Raw genomic sequence first — 12,555 nt, forward strand, 5'->3', positions numbered from 1 at the left:
AGGAGCGGGGAATCAAACCCAATTCTACCAGATAAGAGTCCGCACACTTAACCACTACACCACACTAGCTCTCTTGGCCCAGTTCCTGCTGGGCATTTTCTACAAAAAAAAAAAAATCACTCCCCTTTTCGTCCTTGAACCTATGTCTGCCCAGCTTCATTCTTGTCCCCTAAATTCTCATATCCAAAAGAGTCTCTCACCGTGTCCCTTGGTTGTGTCTGCCCCCCCCCCCCACAATTACAGAGCCTTAAGATCAAAAGTTATTTCCTATAACGAGCTGATCATTTAAATTGCTTTTCTGTATCTTCCCCGCCCCCCCACCTCCAGTTCCCTATTTTTAACTAGATGGGCTGACCAGCACCGAGCACTCTCGGTGCAGTCTCTATGAGCAGTCTCGCAGATTGCCGTAATGTCTGTGCTCTTGCTGTTCCGGGTTGCTGGGAGAAGGCAGGGGGAAGATCTCGAAAAGCGCTGAAATTGTGCATTCTGAAATTGTGCATCCGATGTTAAGTCGGCGCCGAAGGAAAGGCATTCTTGTTCTCCCGGTGGGCAAATACGCTTGATGGTTCTGGAAAATGCGGCATTAGTACATGCAAATTGGACGCCGGAGGGGGGAAAGGCAGTTTCCCCAAGTTAAATCATCATGGCTGCATTTGACAGGAGTTTTGTTGCAATTGTAAGAATTCAGGGTAGTGTTACAAACCTGAAGCGCTTCAGCCCTGCCCTGCCAAATTCATCCCTGCCAGCCTGTCAGGGACACGCCCACTGCCTAAGAAGTAGGGGGAGGGGTGTGGTCAGTTAAAACACCTGCTGGGGTTGACAGTATCCGGGTGCAACAACAACACAAAGAGGAAGCCATGTGGAGACCAGGAACAAAAGCAAAGCCTCGCAGCCAAAATTGCTGTAAAATATGGGGCACACAATTAGTTCACGAAGCAGAATTTCTGCTCATAAGGCTCCACAGCTTAGAGGGAGTATTACTAGTGGCAATCCTATCTCCAGCCCTTTAGTGAAGATCTTCCCCCCCCCACACACACACACACCAATGTCTTTTGAGCCCACAGGCCTGTAATGCAACACCCCATATCTGCCTTGAAACTCATCGTATCACTCCTGCTTCAGTCCATGTGTGTGACAGGAGAATCGTCGTTTGGAGAAACAGTGGGAGGACATCTTGATGACGCCTGGGTTTTTTGGCCACTGTGTGGCATAGAGTGTTGGACTGGATGGGCCACTGGCCTGATCCAACATGGCTTCTCTTATGTTCTTATGTGACACAGTGTTGGACTGGAAGGGCCACAGGCCTGATCCAACATGGCTTCTCTTATGTCCTTATGTGACACAGTGTTGGACTGGAAGGGCCACTGGCCTGATCCAACATGGCTTCTCTTATGTTCCTATGTGACGCAGAGTGTTGGACTGGATGGGCCATTGGCCTGATCCAACATGGCTTCTCTTATGTTCTTATGTGACACAGAGTGTTGGACTGGATGGGCCATTGGCCTGATCCAACCTGGCTTCTCTTATGCTCTTATGTGACACAGAGTGCTGGACTGGATGGGCCATTGGCCTGATCCAAAATGGCTTCTCTTATGCTCTTATGTGACACAGAGTGTTGGACTGGATGGGCCACTGGCCTGATCCAACATGGCTTCTCTTATGTGACACAGAGTGTTGGACTGGATGGGCCATTGGCCTGATCCAACCTGGCATCTCTTATGTTCTTATGTGACACAGAGTGCTGGACTGGATGGGCCAGTGGCCTGATCCAACCTGGCTTCTCTTATGTTCTCATGTGACACAGAGTGTTGGACTGGATGGGCCACAGGCCTGATCCAACATGGCTTCTCTTATGTTCTTAAAATGCTAATTATACAACTTGTGTGTTATTCTTACAAAAACATAAGGCATTATCAACATAAGCTGTATGAAGAACATCCTCATAACACTGAATATGCAGACTCAAAAAATAGCAAGCACATATACAAAACCCACGGTATACAATCTTTGCATTATCTTTGTGGCGCCAAGACTCAAAGCCCATGAAAGAGCTAACTGTTGTGTACTGGAGCACTGCTCTCTCTCCTTGCTCACGTGAAGATCCAAGAAGAACAATCTCAGTCATTCCCCCCAAATGGAAATGTGACGGATAACTAGCAAATACCAAGCCATTTCCAAAAAGCTTTGTCAGGCACATGATTGAGGGATGATTTTCTGGAATAATTCAGAACTCACCTGGGCTACCTATGGGCCTATTTGTGGTGGAAACTTCAGAGATCAGTTCCCCATGAGAACATCAGAAGAGCCCTGCTGGATTGGACCAGTGGACCATCAGAAGAGCCCTGCTGGATCAGTGGACCATCAAGTCCAGCATCCTGTCTCACACAGTGGCCCACCAGTTCCTCCGGAGGGCCAACAACAGGGCAGTGAGGCTGAGGCCTTCATGAGAACATCAGAAGAGCCCTACTGCATCAGACCAGTGAGGGTCCATCTAGTCCAGCATCCTGTCTCACACAGTGGCCAACCAGTTCCTCTGGAGGGCCAACAACAGGACAGAGAGGCTGAGACCTTCATAAGAACATCAGAAGAGCTCTGCCGGATCAGACCAGTGAGGGTCCATCTAGTTCAGCATCCTGTCTCACACAGTGGCCAACCAGCTCCTCTGGAGGGCCAACAACAGGGCAGAGAGGCTGAAACTTTTCCCTGATGTTGTTTCCTGGCACTAATATTCAGAGGTTGACTGCCTCTGAAAGTGGAGACTCCCTTTCGTTAAGGCCTTTCCTCACTAGACCTTTAATCCTGGTTCAGTCCTGTCCCCGAACTGACGGTCTACACCACACTCAAGTTCACCCCTGTTTTTATCTCAATTCCCCCCCCCCATCTCCAGATTTAATTGAGGTCACCCTAGTTTCAACCCACAGCTGTCTCAGGTATATGGATGCTGTAATAACCAGAGATAAAAGTGAGGTAAATGGCTGGGAGTTGAACTCAGAGAAAACCCAGGTTGAGATCCAAGCGCGGAAAGGACCCCAGTGATTCTGAGGAATTGTGCATGCACCCAAAATCTCACACCTCGAGTAAACCTTCGTTGGTCTTCAAGCTACCACTGGACTCCAAATTTGATCAGGGCTTTTTTTATAGCAGTAACTCGTTTGCATATTAAGGCCACCCCCTCCCCCCGATGTAGTCAATCCTCCAAGAGCTTACAGGGTTCTTCTTACAGGGCCTACTGTAAGCTCTTGGAGGATTGGCTACATCAGGGGGTGTGGCCTAATATGCAAAGGAGTTCCTGCTACAAAAAAAACCACCCTGGAAGTACCTCTGCGTTAGCTGTATGAGACTCACGCTTAAGTACACCGAGAAGAAAGGATGTAAGCGGGGCTTTTTTGTAGCAGGAACTCCTTTGCATATTAGGCCACACCCTCCTGGTGTAGCCAATCCTCCTGGAGCTTACAGGACTCTTCTTACAGGGCCTACTGTCAGCTCTTGGAGGATTGGCTACATCAGGGGTGTGTGGCCTAATTTGCAAAGGAGTTCCTGCTACAAAAAAAGCCCTGGATGTAAGTGTAAGTATGGATGCAATGAAGCTCTTTAGCACGGAAACCATTCCTTTATCTAAGCGAAAGCTTTCCGGCAATAATACCATCTCCCAACGGTGCCTACAGAGCCGCTTGCTATTACCTCATAAAGAAAACAATGGCTCTCTTGAGCACCCAAAACTGTGCATGAAAGAACTATATGGAGAGAAAATCTTGTACATAATTGTCACTAGTATCTAACACTGAAAGTCCAGGCAAATGCACAAAAGAGGTCAAAGATACTTGCATTCCAGGCAAGATGTCTAAACTATACCTGGGGAACGGCACGACTCCACCTGAATTTGCCAGCTGCCAAGAGAGGTCGTTTGCCACTGCCTTCCTCCATGTTCTTGGGTGGGGTGGAATTCGGGGCAGATGTGAGGCCTGGACTTCTGTGGTGGTCTCCCATCCATGTGCTAATCAAGGATGACCCTGTGGAATGTCTGAGATCCAGTGAGACTGGCCTAACAGAGCCCACCCGGGTCATCATGGTCTCAAGTTACCCAGTCAGTGTTGTTGTTCAGTCGCACAGTCGAGTCCGACTCTTTGCGACTCCATGGACCAAGTCACGCCAGGCCCTCCTGTCTTCCACCATCCTCTGAAGTCTGCTCAAATTTGTGTTAGCTACATCAGTACTTTACTTTACTTTACTTTATTCAATTTATATCCCGCCCTACCCCACCGAGGTAATGCTGTCCAGCCATCTCATCTTTTGCCGTCCCCTTCTTCTTTTGCCTTCTGTCTTTCCCAGCATCAGGGTCTTCTCCGGCGAGTGCTCCCTTCTCATTTGGTGGCCAAAGTATTTGAGCTTCAGCATCTGACCTTCCAAGGAACAATCAGGGTTGATTTCCCTTAGGACTGACTGATTTGATTTTCTTGCAGTCCAAGAGACTCTCTTCTCCAGCACCACAGCTCGAAAGCAGCTATTCTTCTGCGCTCGGCCTTCCTTATGGTCCAACTCTCACAAAATAAGATCTGCTGGAGAAGGAAATGGAAACCCACCCCAGTACCCTTGCCAAAAAACCCCCATGGACAGTAACAAAGGTGTTCTGGGTTACCTGAGTGCTATATGCTTACCGATCGGTTATGGTTGCAAAAAAGTTACCCGTGTGCTATGTGTTTACTGACTGGTTATGCCCGTAAAAAGTCACTCGCATACTATGATCTGCCTTCTGCCCCTTAGGAAACATGGACTCTGAGACAACGCTAATTTTTGTATGCACCATGTTGCTAGGGTTGCCAATCCCCAGGTGGGGGCAGGGGATCCTCCAGTTTGGAGGCCCCCCTCTCACTTCAGGGTCATCAGAAAGTGGGGGGAGGGGGAGATACGTCTGATGGGCACTCCATTACTCCATATGAAGATCAAGTGCTATAGGGTATAATGGAGAATTGATCCGTGGGTATCTGGGGCTCTGGGGGGATTGTGTTTTGAGGTAGAGGCACCAAATTTGCAGCATAGCATCCAGTGCCTCTCCCCCAAATACCTTCCAAATTCCAAAAAGATTGGACCAGGGTGACCAATTCTATGAGCCCCGAAAGAAGGTGCTCCTAACCTTCATTATTTCCAATGGAGGGAAGGCATTTGAAAGGTGTGGGGTTCCTTTCAATGTGATGGCCAGAACTCCCTTTGGAGTTCCATGATGCTTGTCACACCCTTGCTCCTGGCTCCACCCCCAATGTCTCCTGGCTCCACCCCCAAAGTCCCCAGATATTTCTTGGATTGGACTTGGCAACCCTACCCCTGTTGTGCTTCCTCTGGCAAATAAACTCATAGCTGTGAGACAATGCCCAAGGTACGACACCCGCTGTGATCTATGCGCAGTCATTTTCTGCGAAATGTGTACATTGAGTTCAGCTCTGCTTCGTAAATCTTAGAACAGTTTGTCCAGCAGGCGTTATGAGGTTTTTTATGGCATTGAAAATGGTGAGGGTTTGGGGTTTTTTTGCCGCAACAGAGTCGGGGTGGAAAATGCAGGTTTTTCAGCAAAAGGTAGAACGGGCCCACGGAAGGATAAATTACAATACCCCGGCTTTTGCTAGGCAATAAGTAAGTTTTGTAGGCTGAGTCAATCCCAGAGTTGTCAGCGGATATTTTAAATGACCTAGCCCAACGCAGCACACTGGATTCCATAGAGATTCCATCAATTATCCCTTACCTACGCTAACACAGCTTCCCACGGCCTGGGGGCGTCTAGCAGGAAATCTCCAACAGCGTTTTCCCTCAGAAGATTTATATGCCCCTTGTGACAAAATTAAGATGAAGGAGGCTTAGAAGGATAAACTCTTACTGAGTTTTTAGGGAGGGGGGGATCGATAAGAGGGCTTTCAGGCTCATGAAATGGACTTCCGAATTTATAGCTTTTCCGGAGAGACAAACTTCAAATCTGCCACGAAGCTGACATAAGAACCTAAGAGAAGCCATGTTGGATCAGGCCAGTGGCCCATCCAGTCCAACACTCTGTGTCACATAAGAACATAAGAGAAGCCATGTTGGATCAGGCCAATGGCCCATCCAATCCAACACTCTGTGTCACATAAGAACAGAAGAGAAGCCATGTTGGATCAGGCCAATGGCCCATTCAGTCCAACACTCTGTGTCACATAAGAACATAAGAGAAGCCCTGTTGGATCAGGCCAATGGCCCATCCAGTCCAACACTCTGTGTCCCATAAGAACATAAGAGAAGCCCTGTTGGATCAGGCCAATGGCCCATCCAGTCCAACACTCTGTGTCCCATAAGAACATAAGAGAAGCCCTGTTGGATCAGGCCAATGGCCCATCCAGTCCAACACTCTGTGTCACATAAGAACATAAGAGAAGCCATGTTGGATCAGGCCAGTGGCCCATTCAGTCCAACACTCTGTGTCACACAGTGGCCAAAAAAATCCAGGTGTCATCAGGAGGTCCACCAGTGGAGCTAGAAGCCCTCCCATTGTGCCCACCCCCAAGCACCAAGAATACAGAGCATCACTGTCCCAGACAGAGAGTTCCAACGATATGCTGTGGCTAATAGCCACTGATGGCCCTCTGCTCTATATGCCAGTCCAATCCCCTGCCCCATATCCTTATCCAATTCATACACCTCTGACATAGCCAATCCTCCAAGAGCTTACAGGGCTCTTAGAACAGGGCCTACTGTAAGCTCTAGGAGGGTTGGTTTCATCAGGAGGGCGTGGCCTAATACATAAAGGAGCAGGGCTGGAATTCTAGCAGGAACTCCTTTGCATATTAGCCCACACACTCCTGATCTAGCCAATCCTCCTGGAGCTTAGAGGGCTCTTAGCACAGGGCCTACTTAAAGCTCCAGGAGGATTGGTTACATCAGGAGGGTGTGTGGCCTAATATGTAAAGAAGCAGGGCTGGAATTCTAGCAGGAGCTCCTTTGCATATTAGGCCACACACCTCTGACATAGCCAATCCTCCAAGAGCTTACAGGGCTCTTAGAACAGGGCCTACTGTAAGCTCCAGGAGGATTGGTTACATCAGGAGGGCATGACCTAATACGTAAAGGAGCAGGGCTGGAATTCTAGCAGGAGCTCCTTTGCATATTAAGCCACACACCTCTGACATAGCCAATCCTCCAAGAGCTTACAGGGCTCTTAGCTCAGGGCCTACTGTAAGCTCTAGGAGGGTTGGTTACATCAGGAGGGCGTGGCCTAATACACAAAGGAGCAGGGCTGGAATTCTAGCAGGCACTCCTTTGCATATTAGCCCACACACTCCTGATCTAGCCAATCCTCCTGGAGCTTACAGGGCTCTTAGCACAGGGCCTACTTAAAGCTCCAGGAGGATTGGTTACATCAGGAGGGTGTGTGGCCTAATATGTAAAGAAGCAGGGCTGGAATTCTAGCAGGAGCTCCTTTGCATATTAGGCCACACACCTCTGACATAGCCAATCCTCCAAGAGCTTACAGGGCTCTTAGAACAGGGCCTACTGTAAGCTCCAGGAGGATTGGTTACATCAGGAGGGCGTGACCTAATACGTAAAGGAGCAGGGCTGGAATTCTAGCAGGAGCTCCTTTGCATATTAGGCCACACACCTCTGACATAGCCAATCCTCCAAGAGCTTACAGGGCTCTTAGAACAGGGCCTACTGTAAGCTCCAGGAGGATTGGCTGCATCGAGTGGTGTGGCCTAATATGCAAAGCTCTGATAGAACCGTGGGAATCAACTCTTGCTCTCCAGATTACACTCCTAATCACTACACCAAACTGGTTCTCAGGCCTTTTTCTATGAAGTCTCAGGTGATGGAGGAGGAAGAGGAGATTGGATTTATACCCCACCCTTCACTTGAAGTCTCAGGATGGCTTACAGTCTCCTTTCCCTTCCCCTCCCCACAGCAGGTACCCTGTGAGGTAGGCGGGAGAGAGCTCTTTCGAGAACCATGGCTGGCCCAAGGTCATTTGGCAGCTGCATGCGGAGGAGAGGGGAAGCAAACCTGGTTCTCCAGATCAGAGACCACCGCTCTTAACCACTACACCAAACTGGCTGAGGATTCCAACCTGATTCTGCTCATGTCCTAATCTGACTCTCTAACCACTAAACAACACTGCCTGTCGCGTTCACGCAGCCAATACGGAAGGGAAAGCTAAACGGAAGTTTGTTTTATTTATTTATTTTTATTTACTTTCCATTTATATCCCGCCCATCCCAAACAGACTCAAGACGGCTAGCAATCATATAAAAACCAACATCTCAATTTCAAATATAAAACAATAGGACAGTCAGTTATAATTGGAAACAATTTAAAACAAAGGATCGGTGCTGTACAAAGTATACAATTTATCCGTTGGTGGCCCTTCTGGTGGAGTTGCTCAGCAGCATAAAAGCGGCAGCCTTCTCCCCTAGTTGTTATAGGCCTGTTTAAAAAGTTCCGTTTTACAAGCTCTGCGGAATTGGGAGAGATCCCACAGAGCTCTTATGGCCTCAGGGAGCGCATTCCACAGCATTGGTGCTGCCACTGAGAAGGCCCTGGCCCGTGTAACGCCCAGTCTGGCTTCCCTTGGTCTGGGGATGGACAATAGATCTTTAGTTCTGGGGAACATATGGGGAAAGGTGGTCCCTTAGATAGACAGGTCCTCGGCCATATAGCGTTTTAAAGGTCAATACCAGCACTTTGAAATGGACTCGGAACACAATAGGCCGCCAGTGTAGCTCTTTCAGCTAGTTTGCCCTTGAAATGATTAGCCATCTTTTGGCAGCTTTCCGAGGCTGCCAATTTCCATTGTGGCGTCAGGTTCATCTGCCAAGAGATCGCGAGGGCTTTCAGTTTTGCTGACAAGCGGCTCTAGCACCTGACAAGAGCTGGCTTCATGTTTTTGGGACATTTTCATTTTCAGGGATTAGCACATCCAGCCGGCGCTTTTCAACGCGGATTTGCAGCGTGACTGACGCGTCCGTGGAAACCACCACCGGAGGGATTAGCACCCCCTGCCTAATCGATAGCCAGCTGTTTCCTTTATGAACGGGCAGCCAGGGCACCCAGAAATGATTAAAAGCCGGCCGTGGTCAAGTAAGAGGAAATGAGCTTTTGAAGGATTACTATGAAAAGGACACACGGGAAAGCCCTTTTGATTGGCAGCGGTTTCAGCACCGGAGGAGAAAATTATTTTAATTGGCCTCTGCTTTAGAGACGGACTACGGCCATTGGAGAAGGAAGGAACCTTCTGTCCATGGTTGGGAAAAAAAAATACAGTTACCAGAGCTGGGAAAAGTACAGAGGAGGGCAACCAAGTTGCTTAGGGGGTTGGAGCACGGTACAGCAAAACCTGGGAGTATTTTATTTATTGCAAGTTATCTTATAACTGTTATTATACCACATCACCATTATCCTATGAGAAAAAGATAAATTATCCCTTGGTTCCTAGTAATTCCCAGTAATATTGCAAGTTATCTTAAAACTGTTATTATACCACATCACCGTTACCCTATGAGAAAAAGATGATTATCCCTTGGTTCCCAGTAATTCCCAGTAATGTTGTAAGTTATAGAATCATAGAATCCTAGAGTTGGAAGGGACCTCCAGGATCATCTAGTCCAACCTCCTGAACAATGCAGGAAACTCACAAACACCTCCCTCTAAATTCATAGAATCTTCATCGCTGTCAGATGGCCATTTAGCCTCTGTTGAAAAACCTCCAAGGAAGGAGAGCCCACCAACTCCCGAGGAAGCCTGTTCCACTGAGGAATCGCTCTAACGGTCAGGAAGTTCTTCCTAATATTAAGCCGGAAATTCTTTAGATTTAATTTCAATCCATTGGTTCTGGTCCTACCTTCTGGGGCCACAGAAAACAATTCCACACTGTCCTCTATAGGACAGCCCTTCAAGTACTTGAAGATGGTGATCCTATCACCTCTCAGCTGCCTCCTCTACAGGCTAAACATGCCCAGTTCCTTCAACCTTGGTCTCCAGACCCCTTATCTTATAACTGTTACTATACCACATCACTGTTACCCTATGAGAAAAAGATAATTATCCCTTGGTTTCCAGGAGATTCTACCATGTAATACTGACCGATTTCACACTCACCTTACGCCGCTCTCACATTTGTCTTCTCAGTGCGGCTTCCTTCCGATTTCCCACCATCTGCCCCGGGGTTGCAGCAAGGATCGGCATTTTCGCACAGCAAATGGAAACTGGTTTTTAGCGGTTTCTGTTTGCTGCATGAAAACGCCGATCCTCGCTGCCACCCTGGGGCAGATAGTGGGAAATCGGAAGGAAGCCGCACTGAGAAGAGGAACATGAGAGAGGCGTAAGGTGAGTGCGAAATCGGTCACTATGTTTCATTCCTTGATTTATTTCTGAAAATAATGTTTTATTGAATAAGAATCCATTATTGCCTATAAACACTTACTATTTTTAATGTAACTGATTATATCTATATCTATCTATCTATCTATCTATCTATCTATCTATCTATCTATCTATCTATCTATCTATCTATCTATCTATCCATCTATCTATGTTGGGGGGGTGTATTTTAATGTACATCGTCCTGAGCATGGCACTAGTCAGGATAGGGTGATTTGTCAAATGTAATAAATAATAATAATAATTGCAAGCATAATAATGCAATAATAATTGTAAGCAATATTTTTGTTATTTAGATTTTTTTATTTTATTTTTATTGTAAATACCAACTCACTAACAATGTTTATTGCATAGATGTATTATAATAAAAATTAATAACAATTATAAATTCGAAAAAAAACGAAGGTTGGAGCACCTTTTCTATGAGGAAAGGCAAAAGAGTCTGGGACCCTTCAGTTCAGAAAAGAGACAACTGAGGGGGAAGATGATAGAGGTTTATAAAATGATGCAGGGGTGGGGGAAGAGTTGACAAAGAGAAATTTTTCTCCTTCCCCCCAAATTCTAGAATTTGGGGGTATCCAGGGCTGGATTAAACCCCGTGGAGGCCCCTTGGCAGTTGAAATCTTGGGGGCTCTCTCCCAAATTATCTCAGAGTTTGATCACCCACCCTACCGCCCACTGCACCCACTGCAGCCTGCAGGCACCTTCTTAAAAGCCCCTTTGACAAAGCTGCAGGGGAGAGGCAGAGAGAGGCAAACTTGGTGACAACGCCAGCAGCAGCCGCACCAGGCAAGTCGGGCAAAGAGCGGCTCAGTTGCTGGCTGCGCGTGCAGGATGGGAGGGCTGCAAGCAGGGGGGAAACCCGGGGGTGGGGAGCCGGCCTGGGGCCCCTAAATGCATAGCCAGTGCCTACTTGGCCTAATTGTTAATCTGACTCTGGAGGTATCCAATGAAGTTGATGAGCAATAGGTTCAGGATGGACAAAAAGAAAACACAGGGAATGATTAAAACATGGCATTCGCTGCCAGAGGATGTAGTGATGACCACAGAAATAAATAGCTTGAAAAGGGGATTAGATAGATTCATGGAGGATATGAGATTCATGGAGGTCTATCCATGGCTACTAGCCGTGGTGACTGAGGGGAACCTCCACTTTCAGGGGAACTGGTTGGCGACTGTGTGAGACAGGATGCTGGAATGGATGGACCACAGGACTGATCCAGCAGGTCTCTTCTGGTGTTCTTATGAAGGCCTCATCCTCTCTGCCCTGTAGTTGGCCCTCCAGAGGAACTGAGTGGCCGCTGTGTGAGACAGGGGGCTGGATTAGATGGACCACTGGTCTGATCCAGCAGGGCTCTTCTGATGTTCTTATAAAGGCCTCATCCTCTCTGCCCTGTTGTTGGCCCTCCAGAGAAACTGACTGGCCACTCTGTGAGACAGGATGCTGAACTAGATGGACTACAGGTCTGATCCAGCACGGCTCTTCTGATGTTCTTATGAAGGCCTTGGCCTTTATACCCTGTTGTTGGCCCTCCAGAGGAACTGGCTGGCCACTGTGTGAGGCGGGATGCTGGACTAGATGGACTGCAGGTCTGATCCACAAGGGCTCTTCTGATGTTCTTATGAAGGCCTCACCCTCTATGCCCTGTTGTTGGCCCTTCAGACGAGTGGGTTGTCCACTGCGTGAGACATTATGCTGGACTAGATGGACTACTGGTTCTTCTTGAAAAGAAGAGTCAACACTATATGATTTGGCACTTTATGGACTATGTATTGTATTATGAATTATGATTACAGTTTATTAATTTATACATGGTTTACATGGTAGTTTTAGTTCATACTTGAAGTCTGGGTATCTTTAAGGAATTATTGTACTGATTTAGCTCATTCAACTGGTATTATTTCAAGCAAGTCTGATTTTGTTGTAGCCTTGTACACTACACACCAGGGCTTATTTTGTAGCAGGAATCCTTTGCACATTAGGCCACAAACCCCTGATGTAGCCAATCCTCCAAGAGCTTACAGTAGGCCTTGCAAAAAGAGCCCTGTAAGCTCTTGGCTACATAAGAGGGGTGCGGTCTAATATGCAAAGGAGTTCCTGCTACAAAAAAAAGCCCTTCTATATGCTACATTTTGGCAACCCATTGTGGATGGAATTGTCTCACA

This window comes from Heteronotia binoei, chromosome 1, assembly GCF_032191835.1.
Source record: "Heteronotia binoei isolate CCM8104 ecotype False Entrance Well chromosome 1, APGP_CSIRO_Hbin_v1, whole genome shotgun sequence".
In the NCBI taxonomy this organism is placed as follows: Eukaryota; Metazoa; Chordata; class Lepidosauria; order Squamata; family Gekkonidae; genus Heteronotia; species Heteronotia binoei.